The sequence below is a fragment of the Narcine bancroftii genome, chromosome 5, assembly GCF_036971445.1.
Source record: "Narcine bancroftii isolate sNarBan1 chromosome 5, sNarBan1.hap1, whole genome shotgun sequence".
NCBI lineage: Eukaryota > Metazoa > Chordata > Chondrichthyes > Torpediniformes > Narcinidae > Narcine > Narcine bancroftii.
Window position 1 is genome coordinate 30,196,617 of NC_091473.1, and position 17,380 is coordinate 30,213,996.

The 17,380-nt window shown below is 38.1% G+C and overlaps 1 protein-coding gene across 3 annotated transcripts in view; it reads left to right on the forward strand.

Moving 5' to 3' along the window:
- Window positions 1-17,380, forward strand: part of eif4e3 (eukaryotic translation initiation factor 4E family member 3) — a 61,074-nt gene that overhangs the window by 1,760 nt on the left and 41,934 nt on the right. The window contains exon 1 of one of the 3 annotated variants that reach the window (XM_069937034.1): window positions 1,617-1,717. The exons of the other annotated variants lie outside the window; for them this stretch is intronic. The gene's annotated coding sequence lies outside the window, so the exon portion shown is untranslated. Of the gene's footprint in view, window positions 1-1,616; window positions 1,718-17,380 lie in introns of those variants that run through there. 3 annotated transcript variants of the gene reach the window in all.

Here is a 17,380-nt window from a genome sequence, read left to right on the forward strand (position 1 = left end):
TACGAAGTGAGAAAGTGAGCTAGTATCTGCAGTTCATTTTCCATTCAGAATTCTGATGGTGGAGTGGAAGAGGCTGTTTTTGTGCAGTTGGTATTTGTCTTCAGGGTCCTGTATCTCCTTCCTGATGGTAACAGTGAGACGAGGGCATGGCCTGGGTAGTGAAGGTCCTTGATGATAGAGGCTGCTTTCTTGAGTTTTCTCCTTGTGTCATTGCCCTTAATGGGGTGAAGATAAAGTGAAGACTAATGCCCGTGATAGCATTGTCTGAGTTCAGAACTTTCTGTTGCCTTTTCCTCTCTTGTGCATAGGCGCCTCCATACCAGACAGTGATGCAGCCAGTCAGAATGCTCACTTGTAGAAACTTGCAAGTTTTTAGAGACATGCCAAATCTTCTCAAACTCGAGGTGAAGTATAACCATGGGCGAGCCTTCTTTATGATTGCATTGACACGAAGCCCCAGGATAGATCTTCAGAGATGTTGACACCAAGGTATTTGAAGTTCCTTAACCCTTTCCATGCAGACCCCACGATGAAGGTTGGTTTGTGTCCTCCTGGTTTCCCCTTCCTGGAGTCCACAATCAGTTCCTTAGTTTTGATAACATTGAGTGCAAGATTATTGCTGTGACACCACTCAACTGGTTGATCTATCTCACTCCTGTATGCTTCCTCATTGCTGTCTGTGATTCTGCCAACAACTGAGGTGTCATCACCAAATTTGTAGATGGCACTTGAACTGTGCCTAGCCACACAGTCACGGGTGTGTAGAGTAAGTAGAATAGTGAGCTAAGTAGACATCCTTGAGGTGAGCCTGTGTTGATTGTCAGTAAAGAGGAGGTATTGTTACTGATCTGCACTGACGGTGGCCTTCCAATGAGGAAGTCAGGGATCCAGTTAAAGAAGGAGGTGCAAAGGTCCAGGTTTTGAAACTTGCTGACAAGTACTGAAGGGATGATGATGTTGAAAGCTGATCTGTAATCTATGAAAAGCAGCCTGATGTACATGTTGCTGTTGTCTAGGTGATCTATGCCTGAGTGAAGAGCCAGTGAGAATACATCGGTTATGGAGCAATTGTAGTGGTAGGCTAATTGTCAATATCTTTACTTGGTAATGTTCATTCTGGCTATGACCAGCTTCTCGAAGCATTTTATTACAGTAGATGTGAGTGTTACTCTGCAATTGTCCTTGAGGCAGCTCCCTCTGCTCTTCTTGGACATAGGAATGAATGATGCCCTTTTGAAGCAGGTGGGTACCTCCAACTGCAGCAATGAGCAATTGAATATGTCTGCAAACACTCCAGCTAATTGGTTTGCTCAGATGTTAATTCCCTTCCACTCTGAACAACAGCCTGATGTGGGTGTTCTTGTGGTTCAGGTGAGGAGGAATTTCTCTTTTATGTTAGAAATCCTCTCCTGTGAAGAAGTGTGAATAATATAAATCATGCAAGGCTGAGATAGTTGAGCTGAAGCTGAGATCTGATCAGCCATTGCAGAGCAAGTTTAAGGCTATATAATCTACTCCTACTTAAGCTTTTTTGTGTGCATGTTTTGATTTCATTAATTCATGTTTATGTGAATGCGGTTTACAGACTCTCACCCAAGAGTGATCAAGCATTGTATTTTGGTGCTCTAAGTCCTACTCAAGGCATACATGATCCACGCAGAACACAACTGAGGATGCACTGTCAAGCAGTTCCTTTTGGAAGAAGCATTTAACTAAGGTTTCAATGGCATTTTTATTTCGATTTGAAGCTATCTTGAGTTTTTTTAATATACAAACTTTTTGCCTGCAATTTTGAAGTGCCATGGTACATTTGTTTGCATAACATTGAAGTCTGTGGAATAGGAAGATTTTACAAAATAGGTTCAAGACAAATTCTAGTAAATGGTTTTTCAGGTTGGTAGAAAGTGCTCTGTGTCCATTCCCTAAATTTTGATCCTTGGGTGGCTCTATCTTAATGATTTAAATGTACAGGGAATTCTATCAAAGCTTGGAAGTCTGGTAAGAAGGATGGTAATAGACTTCAGGGAATGTAGACAGGTTGATTGAATGGACACATACGGCAGATGAAGTTTAACAAAATTACTGCATCCAATTCTGATTGCTGCATTATGGGAAATATGTATAAGGAGGTGACAACAATAATAAGAGAAGTTTAAAAATCCTGGAGTAATCATCTTGAAAAAGTTTGAAATGCTAAGCAATAGACTTGTTTAAGGTTGTCAAGAAGCTAGGTTGTGACTAAAGAAAAACTGTTTATTTTGATTAAATGTTTGGCTAAAGACTAAAATCTTTTTTCATATCTGGAACTAAGTACCCCAAAGTAGATTCTGTTATCACTTTTGAATGAATATTGGATATGTACATGAGGGAGAAAATTGCAGGATGTGGAGAGTTGGGAACAGATAGACTAAATTCATTTTGTAGAGAGCAAGCATGCATCAAATAGTGTTCATTCTATAATGGCTTATCATCATGTTCTATGGAAGCATGTCATTTAAATCAATTAAACGGGCCTTCTTTTCAGAGTTACTAATGGGAGTTTGCTTGCAGATTAGCTGCAGCATATTCTGAAAGTGAAATTATTTCACTCAAGAGGACTTGAGATTGTCATATATGCACATAGATTTGTTCATGTATTGTACAATTCTTGATGCTTGCTTTTAGACCATCTCCCCTAATTTGAAAGCATTTCCTTTCTCCAAATGAAGCAAAGATCTTTTTTGTGCTTCATCCAAATCGAGGCCAATTTCTTTACTTCTTGTATTACTTAGAAGAAAGATCTCTGGATTTTTTCGTATGTTGTTTTTTGTGATTTTATTTAATACCTGATTGAGATCTTCTCAAAACTTTTCCACTTTCTCACATGCCTAAATAGCATGTACTGTTGTTTTTGTTTCTTCTTTACAGCAAAAACATCTATCTGATACTGTTCAGTCCCATTTATTTAACTTTTGGGGCGTGGTGTATAGCCTGTGTAACCAATTATATTGTATCATGCGTAACCTCATGTTTATTGTATTTCTCATAGTTCCGGAGTATAGCTTTTCCCATGTTTCATTCTTTATCTTTATGTTTAGACCTTGTTCCCACTTTTGTTTGGGTTTACAGCTTACTTTATCGTTCTCTTTCTCGCAGTTTGATGTACATGTTTGTTATAAATCTTTTAATTATCATTGTGTCTGTAATCACATTCAAAACTGCTTCCTTCTGGTAACCTCAGCCTGCTTCCCAATTTGTCCTTCAAGTAGGTTTTCAGTTGGTGGTATGCAAACATGAGTTATACCATATTTGTACTTCATTTGTTCAAAAGATAATAATTTATTTCCCGAAAAACAATTTTCTATTCTTTTGATCCCTTTTCTCTCCCATTCTCTAAAGGAAAGGTTATTTATTGTGAAAGGGATTAGTTGATTTTGTGTCAATATTAATTTTGATAGTTGATAATTTATTTTTTTCCTTTCTACGTGAATTTTCTTCCAAATGTTGAGCAGATGGTGCAGTGCTGGTGAATTCCTATGTTGCACCAGTTTTTCATCCCACTTATATAGTATATGTTCAGGTACCTTCTCCCCTATTTTATCTAGCTCTAATCTGGTCCAATCTGGTTTTTCCCTTGTTTGATAAAAATCTGATTAGGTATCTTAATTGTGCTGCTCTATAATAATTCTTAAAGTTTGGTAGTTGTAAGCCTCCTTGTTTGTACCATTCTGTTCATTTATCTAGCGCTATCCTCGGTTTCCCCCCTTTCCATAAGAATTTCTTTATTATTTTCTTGAGCACCTTGAAGGATTTCTCTGTTAGATGAATTGGTAATGATTGAAATAGGTATTGTATCCTTAGGAAGATATTCATTTTAATGAAATTTACCCTTCCTATCAGTGTTAGTGGTAAATCTTTCCAATGTTCTAAGTCATCTTGTAATTTCTTCATTAATGGCTGATAATTTAATTTGTTTAGTTGGGCTAGATTATTATCTAGTTGAATACCTAGGTATCGGATTGCTTGTGTTTGCCATTTAAATGGTGATTCTTTCTTAAACTTTGTGAAATCCGCATTATTCATTGGCATTGCTTCACTTTTATTTGCGTTGATCTTGTACCCCGATACTTCTCCATAGTCCTTCAATTTCTTATGTAATTCTTTTATTGATAATTCTGGTTCTGTTAAGTATTCTATGACGTCATCTGCAAATAGACTGATTTTATATTCCTTCTCTTATTTTTATCCCTCTTATTTTATTTTCTGTTCTTATCAGTTCTGCCAAGGGTTCTATAGCTAATGCAAACAGTGAGGGAAATAGTGGGCATCCCTACCTAGTTGACCTGCTTAATTTAAATTGGTTTGATATATATCCATTTACTGTCACCTTCGCCAATGGTCCCTTATATAAAGCTTTAATCCAATTAATATATTTCTCTGGTAGGTTGAACCTCTGTAGTACTTTGAATAACTAATTCCATTCTACTCTGTCAAAGGCTTTCTCTGCGTCTAAGGCAACCGCCACTGTTGGCGTCTTGTTTCCTTGCATGGATTAAGTTAATGAACTTACAGATATTGTCCGTTGTTCGTTTATTATGATAGCCTTAGCTGTAGCAAAAACTGTATAATGTCAACCTGGAAATCAGAAGAAAGCCTGAGAATACAGCAATGGTATATAGAAATGAATAAATGTATTCCATTGGAAAAAATAACATATAATTTAAGAAATTACATCACAGTATTCGAACAAATTTGGGAACCGTACATGGAACACAACAGATAAGTCCTACCGTGGACCTCCACTGCCTAAAATGACAGCATGAGAAGAAGACGAAATGAACTGACCCAGTATGTAAAAGTAGAAGACACAAATTTCTTGTTTATTTTCATTGTGTGATGACATTGTTTAATGGGTTTAATGTATCATATATATTGAGCGTTTAGTGGATGGGGAGGGGGGGGGGGAAGGGGAGAAAATGACACTGTGTATATTCAAGAGGGAAATGTTTGTGTATTTTGGTCAATATGGTTCATCGTGTTAATTTTTTTTTAATGAAGCAAAGATAGCATATTGCATCTTTGTCCTGTTATCAGGTCTTTGATTTTTATGCATTAACACATTTGTGCCATTATTTGCTTTGATTTGTTTTTGGAAAATAATTTAAAACCCAGCAATGTGGATTCCTGTGATGTAGTTTGATGTGTTTTTACCTGAACTGATGGATTACCCATAAGAATTACTGAAGCGTTCCCCCTTAGGAGTTCCATACCAAACTGCAATGTTGCCATGAGCTGCTACCAAATTTTATTTTTAAATTAAGTGCTTCATCAATGGTGATTGAAATTAAACCTATTTGGCATTAGAATTGGATGATTTTAGAAGGAACTATTGGTAACTAGACAGACACACTTGCCTTCAAATTATTTGCTGCAAATTATTTGAATGAATGAGACTTGCATAAAGGTTAAGCAGGACCTCTTTATAGAGCCAAAATTCTGTTATACTTTTTAGCACTTGTCATTCATCTCATTAGATTGATTTCATGCAAGTTGAATTATCTTTTATCTTTTAAAATGGATTTTTTTTTAAATTGCCTGTGAATTGTTGGAAGTTCCATACTAAAGCTTGTAAACTTCAAAATGTTATCAAATTCCTCTCCCTGATGCTTGGCAATGGCTGTGTTGTTTTTTTAACCTAACATATACATTTCAACACTTTGAACAGTGGAGAAATATGTACTTTCACATTAAAATCAAATGTATGCTGGTTTTGATTTGCTATTGGAAATGTGTAATATTAAAGCTTGCTTCATACTGCAAAAGCAGGTTCTTTTGAGGCAAACTGATGATTGAACGTTCCCTCGGTATCCTAGTGTTATTTTTGTTAAAAAGGTGTTAATCTTGGTTCTATTATTGAGACAGAGTTCTAGCACAGAATGTGAATATTCTGTGGCAGACATTCATGATGACCAAAATCCCAACCATTAAGAAAGATGAATAACAAGTTTACTGAATGAATATTATGTAAATAAAAACAATGTTGACTTTGTAGATGCAATATTTGCTATTATAATGTGCCCCTTACTCCATGCAGTTTATTCAGATCGAATCAATGATCAGATAAAATATGTGATGTCCTTGAAATTTCTTTTGATACATCTAAGTTTGGAATTTCATAATTTGTAACAGAATTCTTGGCTTTCTTCATGCTATTGATCTGGTTAAAAGTTTGTTTATTCATCCCATCATTAAGTTTTCTCCTTTGACTTGGGTGATATTCAATGGGCAGATAATTGCCTGCAAAATCATGATCATTTGCCAACTACATTTAAATTTCCTGGCTATTTTATTTGCATAAACTGCAAGCAGCCATCTCCCAGGCGAAGTGGAGTTTCTGGATGAAAATGGGAACTATGAGGGATCCCCACAGCTGTGGCAGGGCCTAAATGACCTGCTACAAAACAAAATTGATGTAGTAGGACACGGCAAAGCTTCATTCCCAGATGAGCTCAATGCTTTTTATGCCCGATTTGACAAAAAGAAAGAACCACCATTGTGTGTGCACCCACCCCATCCCCTGATGATCCTCTCCTGTCTGTATCTGAGGATGACGTGTGGGCTGCCTTTAAGAGAGTGAATCCGAGGAAAGCATCCGGTCCAAACAGAGTACCCAGCTGAGTATTAAAAATCTGCTAACTGTTACGACCCCAAAACCCAGCAGCAATAGATATTTACCAAGACAAATGGTTACTTAAACAAAAGTTGTTTTTAATTATCTTTAAACATGCATACAGAATCACTCTTTAACTTATCACTATTGACTTAATTAACCTAACTTAACCCCCTTCTAATTTTAAGTGCACGTGTATGTAATGTGTGTGTAAGTTCAGAAAAGTTCTTTGATTTACAGTCCAATCTCACTTCTCTTTCCTCCAAGTTCACTGGTTGTATGCAATTCTTATACTGTGCACTGAATTTAACATTTATAAAGTTCGCCAGGCTTTGGTGCTTGAAAGGTAAATGGTTATGGCTCAGGAAGGTTCTTGTTGGTTTTCAGAGAGAGATTTGTCATACGATGTACACCCACAACTGATTCCTTTTTAATCAGCCTCTTCAGTGTCTTACCAAAGAAACTTGCCCCCTCAGGGTTCTCTAGATGATGACCTCTTTCTTTCAGGTCACCACAGATTTCCTTCTTGTTTCTCTTATTTCAAGTGAAACATTAGACAGCCAGTCCTATTCTCTTACATGAACAACTGACCAGGCTGAACTAAGAACTCTTCCAAATGGGGTTTTCCACAAGCTTGTCCTATTCCAGTCCCAGCTGCAATACTGTATCACTGCAGAACTGTTTTCTTTCTCTCTCTCTCTCTCTGAAAGAAAAGCTTCTTTGACTCTCTGCTTGCAAAACCAAGTGACGCTCTTAGAACAGCAATTTCCACTGCAGACAGAATGTGGCTCTGACAAGCTCTTTTATCTGTTGCATTTTTGTAAACAACAGTCGATTAGTGAGGTCTCTTGGGACTCTCCAAAGCTTCTGCAAAGACTGTTGGCCCTGACATGTCTAGCATGGGGCATTAACATACCTTTCCCAATTTATCTCCCAAAAACATATCTATATACTCTGTCACATGACCAACTTATTCACAGATGCCTTCAGCACCTCACTTTGGCAGGGTCTGGTACCTGTTTAAAACAGGGGTCAATTGACTGGTGCCCTGGAAGAGTGAGGTAATCTGCCTAAATGATTATCAAACAGTAGCAACCACATCAAACGTGATGGTGTTTTGAAAGGCTCATGTTGAAGCATATCAGCTCCAGTCTGAGTGGTGACATGGATCCATTCCAATTTGCCTATTGTAGCAACAGGTCTTCAGTGAATGCCATCTCACTGGCTCTTCACAAAGCCCTGGAACTCTACCGACCACAGTTCAGCATTTAATACCATCATCCCCTCAAAATTGATCAGCAAACTCCAAGACCTGGGACTGAACACCCCACTTGATTTCCTCACCACCAGACCACAATCGTTGAGGATTGTTAAGACCATTGCCTCCTCAATCTCTGTCAATACCAGTGCACCACAGAGTCTCCTGCTCAACTCACTTTCCACTTATGACTGTGTGGTTCAGTATGACAATAGCGCCATCTACAAATTTGCTGATGATGCCATGGTAGTGGGTTCTATAAAAAGGGATGATGAGTTAGCATTCAGTAGGGAGATTGAAAACTTGGCTGAATGGTGCACTAACAACAACCCTGCACTCGATGTCACCAAAACCAAGGAGCTGGTTGTTGACTTCTGGAAAGAAAAAACAGATGATTTTTGTATAACCCATCACTGTGGTATCGTCAACAAATTTGTATTACATCAGGAACCCTGGCAAATTTCAGAAAGTGTGCTGACTGGCTGCATCATGGTCTAGTCTGGGGACGCCAATACTCATGAGTGTAAAGCCCTGTAAAAGGTAGTGGACGCAGCCCAGGACATCACAGACAAAGCCCTCCCCACCATCGAGAATATCTATGGGGAACGCTGCTGTCGGAGAGCAGCAGTAATCAAGGATCCACACCACCCAGCACACGTTCTGTTCTTGCTGCTGCCGCCGTCAGGGAAGAGGTAGAGGTGCCACAAGTCTCTCCCCACCAGGTTTAGGGACAGCTGCTACCCCTCTACTATCAGACTCCTCAACAATAAACTCAATCATGTAAGGACTCTTACTTTTGCACTTTGTTGTTTTTTTCCCCTCCCTGTACTGCACAGTGTTTACATTTTTTTTTGTTTACATGTGTACATTGTGAATTTTTTGTTTGCACACCAGTAAGTGGTAATTCGACCTCAACTGAAGAAAAAAGTCAGGGTTGTATGTAATGTCATGCATGCACTCTGACAGTAAATCTGAGAATTGGTAGAAATCTGCATGAATGATCTGAACTCCAAGGAAGCTCCAAATGTTCATCATAAGTCCCTTTGATAAATATTTTTTAAAAATTCAAGACACTATCACAATACAACAACATGTGGATGAATAATTATTTACTCTGGCAATTATTTGCTGATAATTGTAGTTCAAAAAATAAAATTATTTCAAGTCACGTTTATTATCATCAGATTGTAGAAGTGCAACTGGGCAAAACAGTGTCCTTTGGTCCTCGGTGCAAAAATGTGTATGAGACATAGCACACATGCAAACAATTCATGTGCAGGATGTATATACATATAAAAATAAAAATAAATTATTAAATAAATGGTAGAGTCTTGGAGGGTTTGTATCAGCAGTTTCAGTCTGCCAGTTTCCCTGCCTGTGGGAAGAAGCTATTTTTCAGCCTGGTGATTCTGGCTCTGATACTTCTGTATCCCTTTCCTGACACAAGAGCGCTGGATGGTGTTACATGCAGGTGATAATGGTCCTTCACGATTTTGCGAGCCCTCTCCAGACAACAATCCCTTTTTGCTTTATTTGTTGCTGCACCCAGAATTTTGGACCTAATACATTACTTATTGAACGAGCACAAATACAGAAAATTTGCAGGTGTATGTCTATTTTAAAATAATTGGGAGAAGAATTGGAGGGAAGTTGAAGTCATTATTTCGCCCAGAGAGAGGTAAGCATCTGAAGTTCAGTCTGAAAGGACAGTAGAAGTAGAAACCCTCAACTGGATATTTAAAGAGCTATCACTCTGAGCTGCAGATCTAGTTTAGGTAGCTTGGTTTTGGCTGGCAAAGATACAGTGTGCAAAATGGCATCCTCTGCAAAATTTCTGCGATTCTATAATGCTTTTGAGTGAGAGGGCGAAACCATTATAAGGCAAGTCAAAGACACATGGGCTAAAAAGTGTAGAGATGCAGACATTCCATTTAACAGACTCTATTTGATCTTTTACACCTAAAATACAATAATTTATCATCCTTATGTTTAGTAATCCAGGTAGTCCAGTGTCTGGCTCTCTTGTTTGTCCAAAATGTGAGTCAATAGTCCAGAATGAAATTGGGCTGTGGGGTCAGAGATAAGATTGGGGTTCAGAACACCAAGGATCAGCAACATGTGAAGGTTTGCAATGAGAGCTGGTGTCATTGGATTCATAAGAAATTATTTGGCTTCACATGACCATATATTAGAACATAGCTTTACACACATCAATGACAGGAATCTCTCAGTGGCCAACCATTTGAATTCTGTGTCCCACTCCCTTGATGATGTCTGAAAATGTCATCATGTACTGTCAATCTAAGAACACCCATAAATTGGAGGAGCAGCATCTAATTTGCCATCTGGGCTCTCTCCAACCAGTTGACATTAACATTGACTTCTTCAGTTTCTGATAACCTACTCCCTGTACTCGTCTTCCCCATCCCTCTGTTTTTCCTCTAGCTCTTGTTCCTTTCCCCTCTCCATTCACAGAGTCTTCCCCCTTCCCCCCTGGTGTGACCTCTCTCCCTTATCCACCTATCTCCTCCTGCTTGTAGAACTGTGCTCCTGCCCCTCCCCCACCCCTCCACCCACCATTTTGATCAGCCCACTGCTTGCTCATACTTGGATGAAGGGCTCAAGCCTGAAATGTTGGTTATGTATCCTTTGTTATATAAAATACACTGACCTACTGAGTTCATCCACTATTGTGTTTTTTACATATTGTAAAATGAATGTTAATTTTAAATAATGGTAGTCTTGGAAATTAGACTAAAACATGAAATTACCCAAATGGAATGACAGACACTGGCATCCTCAGAGTTGATAGCAAAGAGTAAAACAAACTGTTATCAGCTGTTTTGTCTGTTTTTCGGTTCTTCCATGCCATGTAATTTTTGTGCAATATTCAGATGGGTTTTGTCTCCACTGGGAATTGATGCAAATTAAAGTTAAAATACCTGCACAGTGTTGGTACTCTGCTGAGCATGACCTCTTAGCATTGGCTCTTAAACATGAGGCAGTATATTAAATTAAAAATTCTTCTTGTGTTTTTACACCAAATGAGGTAATCCAACTAACCATTTTAACAGTTATTGATCTCCAATCGATTATGATGAAATTAAAATCAAAATGGTGAGATGCAATCAATGGTTTGGGTGGAGGAGTAGGTGGTGGCATAGAAGAGAAAAATCAAAATGAATAATTGATTCAGGTCATTTTTGTTACTTCTAGAACATGATTTCTTGTTGTTTTATTAAATTGCTTATCTGCTTACAGGTTGGATACTGCATGGTTTTGGATTGGCTCTTTAAATTTGCAGCATATGGTGCAAATTAACCAAATTTGAAGTTGTAAACCTGTTGGCGTAGCGATTGGTATAACGCTTTTACAGTGCCAACGATCGGGAACAGGGTTTGAATCCTGCGCTGCCTGTAAGGAGTTTGTACATTCTCCCCATGTCTGCATGGCTTTTCGCCAGGGGCTCTAGTTTCCTCCAACCGTTGAAAACATTCCAGGGGTCAATTGGGAATAAATTGAGTGGCATGGGCTCGTAGGCCAAATTGACCTGTTACTGTGCAGAACATCTAAATTTAAAAAGAACGTAATAGAAAATTGAGCCAGCTTGTGTCTAGATTACAGGGTTGAGTTTCATATTACAGAAAATATAACTTCAACTGATGTTTACAGTTCAATGTGTTCTGACTTGAACATAATATTCTAAAAATAGACAAGTACCTCACAACTATCTCCTCCCCATCCCCTATTCTTTCGAGATAAGCAAGGCAAAAGGGTCCAGGAAAGTTCTGACAAGTCCTTCCCAATTGCATTTCACTTTATTTTGATTTTTGTTTATCAAATTCTGTAGTGCAGCGATGTTAACTGTTGGTTCTGACTTCAAGTCAGTACTTTAACTGTCAAATTAAGATATTTATACAATGTCTAATAATATTGCTCCTCCCCTGAGTTCTTGACTGAGTTAGACATTTCTTTCTCAGCTGGAAGCCTCCCATCTTTGGTGCATTGAAAAGCATGACTTCAGGTGCACTGAAGAATCATACTAGTAAATTACTTTTAATGGTGAATTCATGGAATGTACAAGGGATGATTTTCCAGCTGAGTATGTTGAAAACCAACAATGGAATCAGTTGTTTTAGGCATTTAAGGACTCTTTGCACATTATTTCTTACAGAGTTTTTTTCTGTATTGCAGACATTTTGTTTGTTTCCCTTTTGTATACATATCTTTTTCTTGAGTACAGTTTGCGCTACCAATGAGTCAAAATTTTGCCTGGCCTGAAGGAAAAAGAATCTCCAGATTGTAGGTTGTCATGTTTCTATTCTGACAATATTTCTGAACTTCGCATCTCAATTTGCTATTGATACAAACTTGGCTTACTTTGTGAAGAGACTGCAGAAGCTGTAATCTTGAAGAGAAGAAAACCTGCTGGGTAGAATCTGATGGGTCAGGCAAAGGGATAGTCAACCTGAATCATTAACTATCCCTTTGCCTCAATAGATGCTGCCTTACCTGCTGAGTTCCTGTAAGTTTTTTTTTACTTTGAGGAGGTTGCAAAAAGGCTTCAGAAAGATACGGACGAACAAAGTGAATGTGCAAGGAAAATATAGGTGGAAGAGAATGTGGAGGGAATCAACTTTGATGTAAAAATAGAAAGGTAGCGCCTTTAAATAGTGTCTTTGAAAATTGTCAGTAGTCAAAGGGATATGGGTGTATGGACACATATAACTGAAAATTGCAAGTACAACTTCAATTGTAAAAGTAGACTAAGCAGTTGACCTCTTGCAAAAATATTTGAATACAGGAATACCGATATCTTATTCCAATTATATTGGGTTCTGGTAAGACCATATTCTAAAGAATATGCATGGAAACAATATATTTAGGATAGTGTACTGATTCATATAAAAATGATTCCCAGAAATATAGATTTGTTACATGAATCGCAATTAAGCAGTATAGGCCTGTATTCTTGAGTATAGAAGAATTAGAGGCAATCTGCTTTGTTACGGAGTCCAGAGGACCCCCAAAACCAGCAGCATTAGATATACACCACAACACAGGGTGACTTAAACAAAAGTAGTTTTTAATTATATATGAACAAGAAAACAGAATTGAACTTTAACTTATTACTTAATCTACTTACTTAACCAACCTAACTACTTAATCCCATCCCCTAATACTAAGTGCAGATGTGTGTAATGTATATTTAAGATTAGAAAAGTTCTTTGGATCACAGTCCAATCTCACAGGTTGCGGGAAATTCTTGAACTGTGCACAGAAGTTAGCATTAACAAAGTTCACTAGTCTTTAATGCTTAACAGGCAAATGGTTACCACTCAGGAGGGTTCAGAGAGAGATTCCTTTTCCAGGGCATCTGCAATTGATTCCTTCTCTCAGTCTTGCTGACGAAACTTGCCCCCTTCAGGGTTCTCCAGATGATCCTCTTCCTTTCAGGTCACCTTTTACACTGCCAGTCTTCTCCTTTGACCAGACAGCCTTCCAAGGTTTGCCAGCTTGTCCCTCTGGAACTGATTTCTGTGTCTCCTCTCTCTAGGCAATTTCAGGTGGCCAATTGCCCCGCATGTTTAGGCAATATGCGGCTGTTTTGAGGCCACCTGAATGTGCAGGAGGTGCTCTTGAGACCAGCTACGTAACCCTCCTCCGAGAGGGATAATCAGCTCAGCGGCTCCCCCAGCCACCTGAATGCAGCTGGCTGAAAGGGGATGTTAAAGGGTCAGGCTGCTGATCACAGCTGACACTGGGCAGGAGCCAGAGTGTGCTCAGAGCCGCATCCTGTGCAGCTGTATCCTTCAGGTGGCCGGCGTTGCGCTTTAAACGCTGCCACCTGAATGGCATTTTAAAGGGCTGCTTCTTCTTCACTAAGAATGCACCTGAAGAAGCCTTCTTTTTCACACCCTTCCTCTCTGAGAGCAAAACTCTTCTCCCCTGCCTGCAAAGATCACATGCTCTCCCAGGCAAGCTGCTGTGGATACTTTGTTGCCTCCTGCAAAAAGCATTCTGCAAAGATAGTTTTAAAATGTGTGTGTGCAAGCTGCTCTAACAATTCCTTGCAAACCACCTCTAAATACTCTGTCAAAGCTTGAAAAGCCCAAGTTCTTGTTTGGATGGTTGCAGAGATGTTTCATCAGACTGGTGGGTCCAGAACTAGTTTTAAGATTGAGGAGCAACTGTGAAGAAATGTCTTTACTTCAAGGCAATATATTTTTGGAATTCTGTGCCTAGGGTGGTGGAGTCTTGGCTACTGAATATATTCAGGACTGAGTTCAATAGATTTTAATTAAGGGAAGTGAGGTACATTCTGGCAGGCAGTTACAAATCTGCCCTGATTTTATTGATTTCCACAACTGGCACTTGGCGGTCGATCAGTTCATTGACTCTTATTGTGTTCTCCTGTCATTTCTAATGTGATGGTAACATTTACATTTCCTATTTGTTAATACTTTTAACTATGGAATTAAGAAAGCTTAGTTTTCTCAAATTTTGGAGCAATAATGTACTCTGATGGCTCAGTGGTTAGAGCACTGGTCTTATAAACCAGCAGTCATGAGTTCGTTCCTTGCTGGGTTCTCATTTCTGTGAGGGGCACTCCAAAAAGTGGGGACTCTCTGTCTTCTTTAGGTAGACAAAGGATTTAATTTATGTTGCATTCTAAATGTAGTATTACATGATAATAATGGAACCTTTTACTTAAAAACCTTAACCTATTCTGCTAGAATATCTTCTGCACCATCAAAAAATAGCGGCAATCCTATTGTTCAATTTAAATCGCAGTTTCTGTCATTTTAAAAGAAAATGAAATCCAACATGATTAGTATATTTATTGTTTTGGCCAGTTCAGATGGGATGTTCTTTTCATTTATTCAGGCTAGTGCAATTTCCCAGCCAATCTTGTATCAACTAATCCAATTTGGCACAGTGTTTAATAGGACAGCTTGTCAGCTGTTGAGTATTTAAATTATATACTGTTCTTGCAGTTCAGGATGATACTTTTGCTCTTGTGTCTAAGGTTTTTACAGTTGTTACTGCTCAACAAAAAGATTTTCAGAAGTTCTTAGGTTTTCATCTTTCATATTCTATGTATCCTGGTTTATGTGCTTTGTAAAATACTTAAAAGATTAAATGGATTTAGTGCTTTAATTTTCCAGTTTTCTGTCTGAAATATTCAGTTTGGATAGCTGCTCTGCTAACATCATAACATCGCAGAATGCAACAGATTCCTTTTCACTGATGTTTAATTGCCAACCATGATATGAATTAATGATCCATGCTGCAGAATTTGCTTAATTTGTGTGAAGGTTTCTTCAAGGTCAGTGTACTTCATTGCATTGAATTCATTATTGCCATGTCCATCAAGATACAGCAAAAGCTTTGCTTTGCATGCTATCTGGGCAAGTTAACCTTCTGTTCATTGCAAAGGGGAAGAAGAAAATATGATTGGGGCAGGATGAGTCATTTAATATATTCTCAGCTTTCCTGTATAGATGAAATCAATGAAGTTGGAGTTGGTTTGTATGACATTCTGAACTGCATTGATAATTTTTACAGTTTAGACTGTTCACAAATTATCTGATTTGCAAAAATTGCTAAAGATTATAAAAATTTTACATAGATTAAATGCTGATCATAGAGCTGTCATGTTACCATTGAAGTGCTCAGTCATCTTGTGTAAGTGAAATCAGTCGAAAGTAAAATAGTGATGATTGCTCATTGTCATTCTTTCAGTCTCCAACCCTACCCTGTGCCCCAAACCAAATACTCTTTCATCTTCAAGAAAATACACCCTGTTAATAATCACCCAATCTGATTTTTCTTCCAAGTTGTCATGGTGCATTCTGATAATCTTGAAGGCTCATTGAGCCTTGTCTGTGCTTCTCCAAACCTGACTTCATGGTGGTCTTGATTTTCCTTGCCCCTCCATTTGCATTTGCAGCTGCAATTATTGAGAACCAAACATTTTGAATTTTTTGTTAAGCCTCGTCGTTCCTGTACGTATGTTTAATAGATTGCATGAAAGTATCATAATCTGAACTATCCCTATGCATCTTTGTGCATTTTGGTATTGATTGAATTGTTTATTGTCACATTTTGTTCTTGCATGCCAGTTCAATCATTATAACCTGGGGTATACTGTTCTCTGATTACTATAATGTTTTAAGCCACATGTAGTTAGAGCAATAAAAATAATGGTTGGATTGATCTTTCTTTTGGGAATAAATAAATTCTATGAGGTATGGTCGAATTAAGATGCTAGGGAAACATTTGTTTTAATGTAAAGTTTTTTTTTAACATTGCTAGTGCTAAAGTCTCGAATCACATTAAAACCAAAACTTGAGCAAAAAAATTGCCACGTGATTCTTTGCATCTCCTGAACCACCAGAACATCCATCTTCCAACAATCCAGTGAAGATTATTGCTGATCAAATGTTGTGGCATGGCACCTATTCAAGATAAGCAGAAGCTCAAAGTTCTTTTGTTCTGCTCCCCCTGCTTGCAGAGTTTACTGAGCTGAATAATTGAGAGTTTGACCAGTTGTTAGATTATTCCTCCCTTAATAATAACTTGAATTTTTGCAAGGGGAAGGAGAAAATGCTTGAGTGTAAACATGAGAGGAACTGGAAGAAATTTGACTTTTTAAAAATTCTTCTGTGATGTTTGCATTTCTGAAATTCTTTGCAGTCGGGATTGAATACAGCAATCTACTTGCTCAATGAAACTGGCATACGGTGATAAGAGAGTCTAATTCTACTCAGCAATAGACGTTGGGTGCCATCTAGTGTTAACTCATATAAAGTTTTTGACCTGCATTTTAGTCCGAAGCTCAAACTTTCAATACTGAAACAAAATTAATAGATTAAAATCATTCTGAAAAAAAAAATAGATTAAAAACTATGGGCCTTTATTGGAGCTTTTAGGCCAGTAGCTATAGTGTAATTGAAACCTTTAAATTTAAATTTAGACCTACAGCACAGTAAACAGGCCATTTCGGCCAACGACCACAAGCCTGTGCTGTCTAATTTACACTGTTAACCTACACCGGTACATTTTGAACTGGAACCCCCATAGAAAACTCATACAGACAGCACGGGATTCAAACTCTGGTCCCGATCACTGGCGCTGTAAAGGCGTTGAGCTAATCACTACACCAACCGTGACCCCCCCCCCCTTTGGATTGCTGTAAATTGTTTAATTTAGTAATTTAAAAATAAATCTATCTTGAGCAATATGGATAAGTGGCTTAAAACTTTGTAATGAAAAGATTATGCTAGTTTTGTCATCTATTTTTGGTGAGAAACCAGCAGGGTTGAAATTCAGAGACCTTGAAGTTTGAAAGGGCAAATATAGTGAACAAAAAGAAAATAGAGAAAGTACGAAGACATACATATAAAATTTGTCTTCACATGGAATAGAATTGAAAGTGAAACTAAACTCCGATGTGTTATCTGCTACAG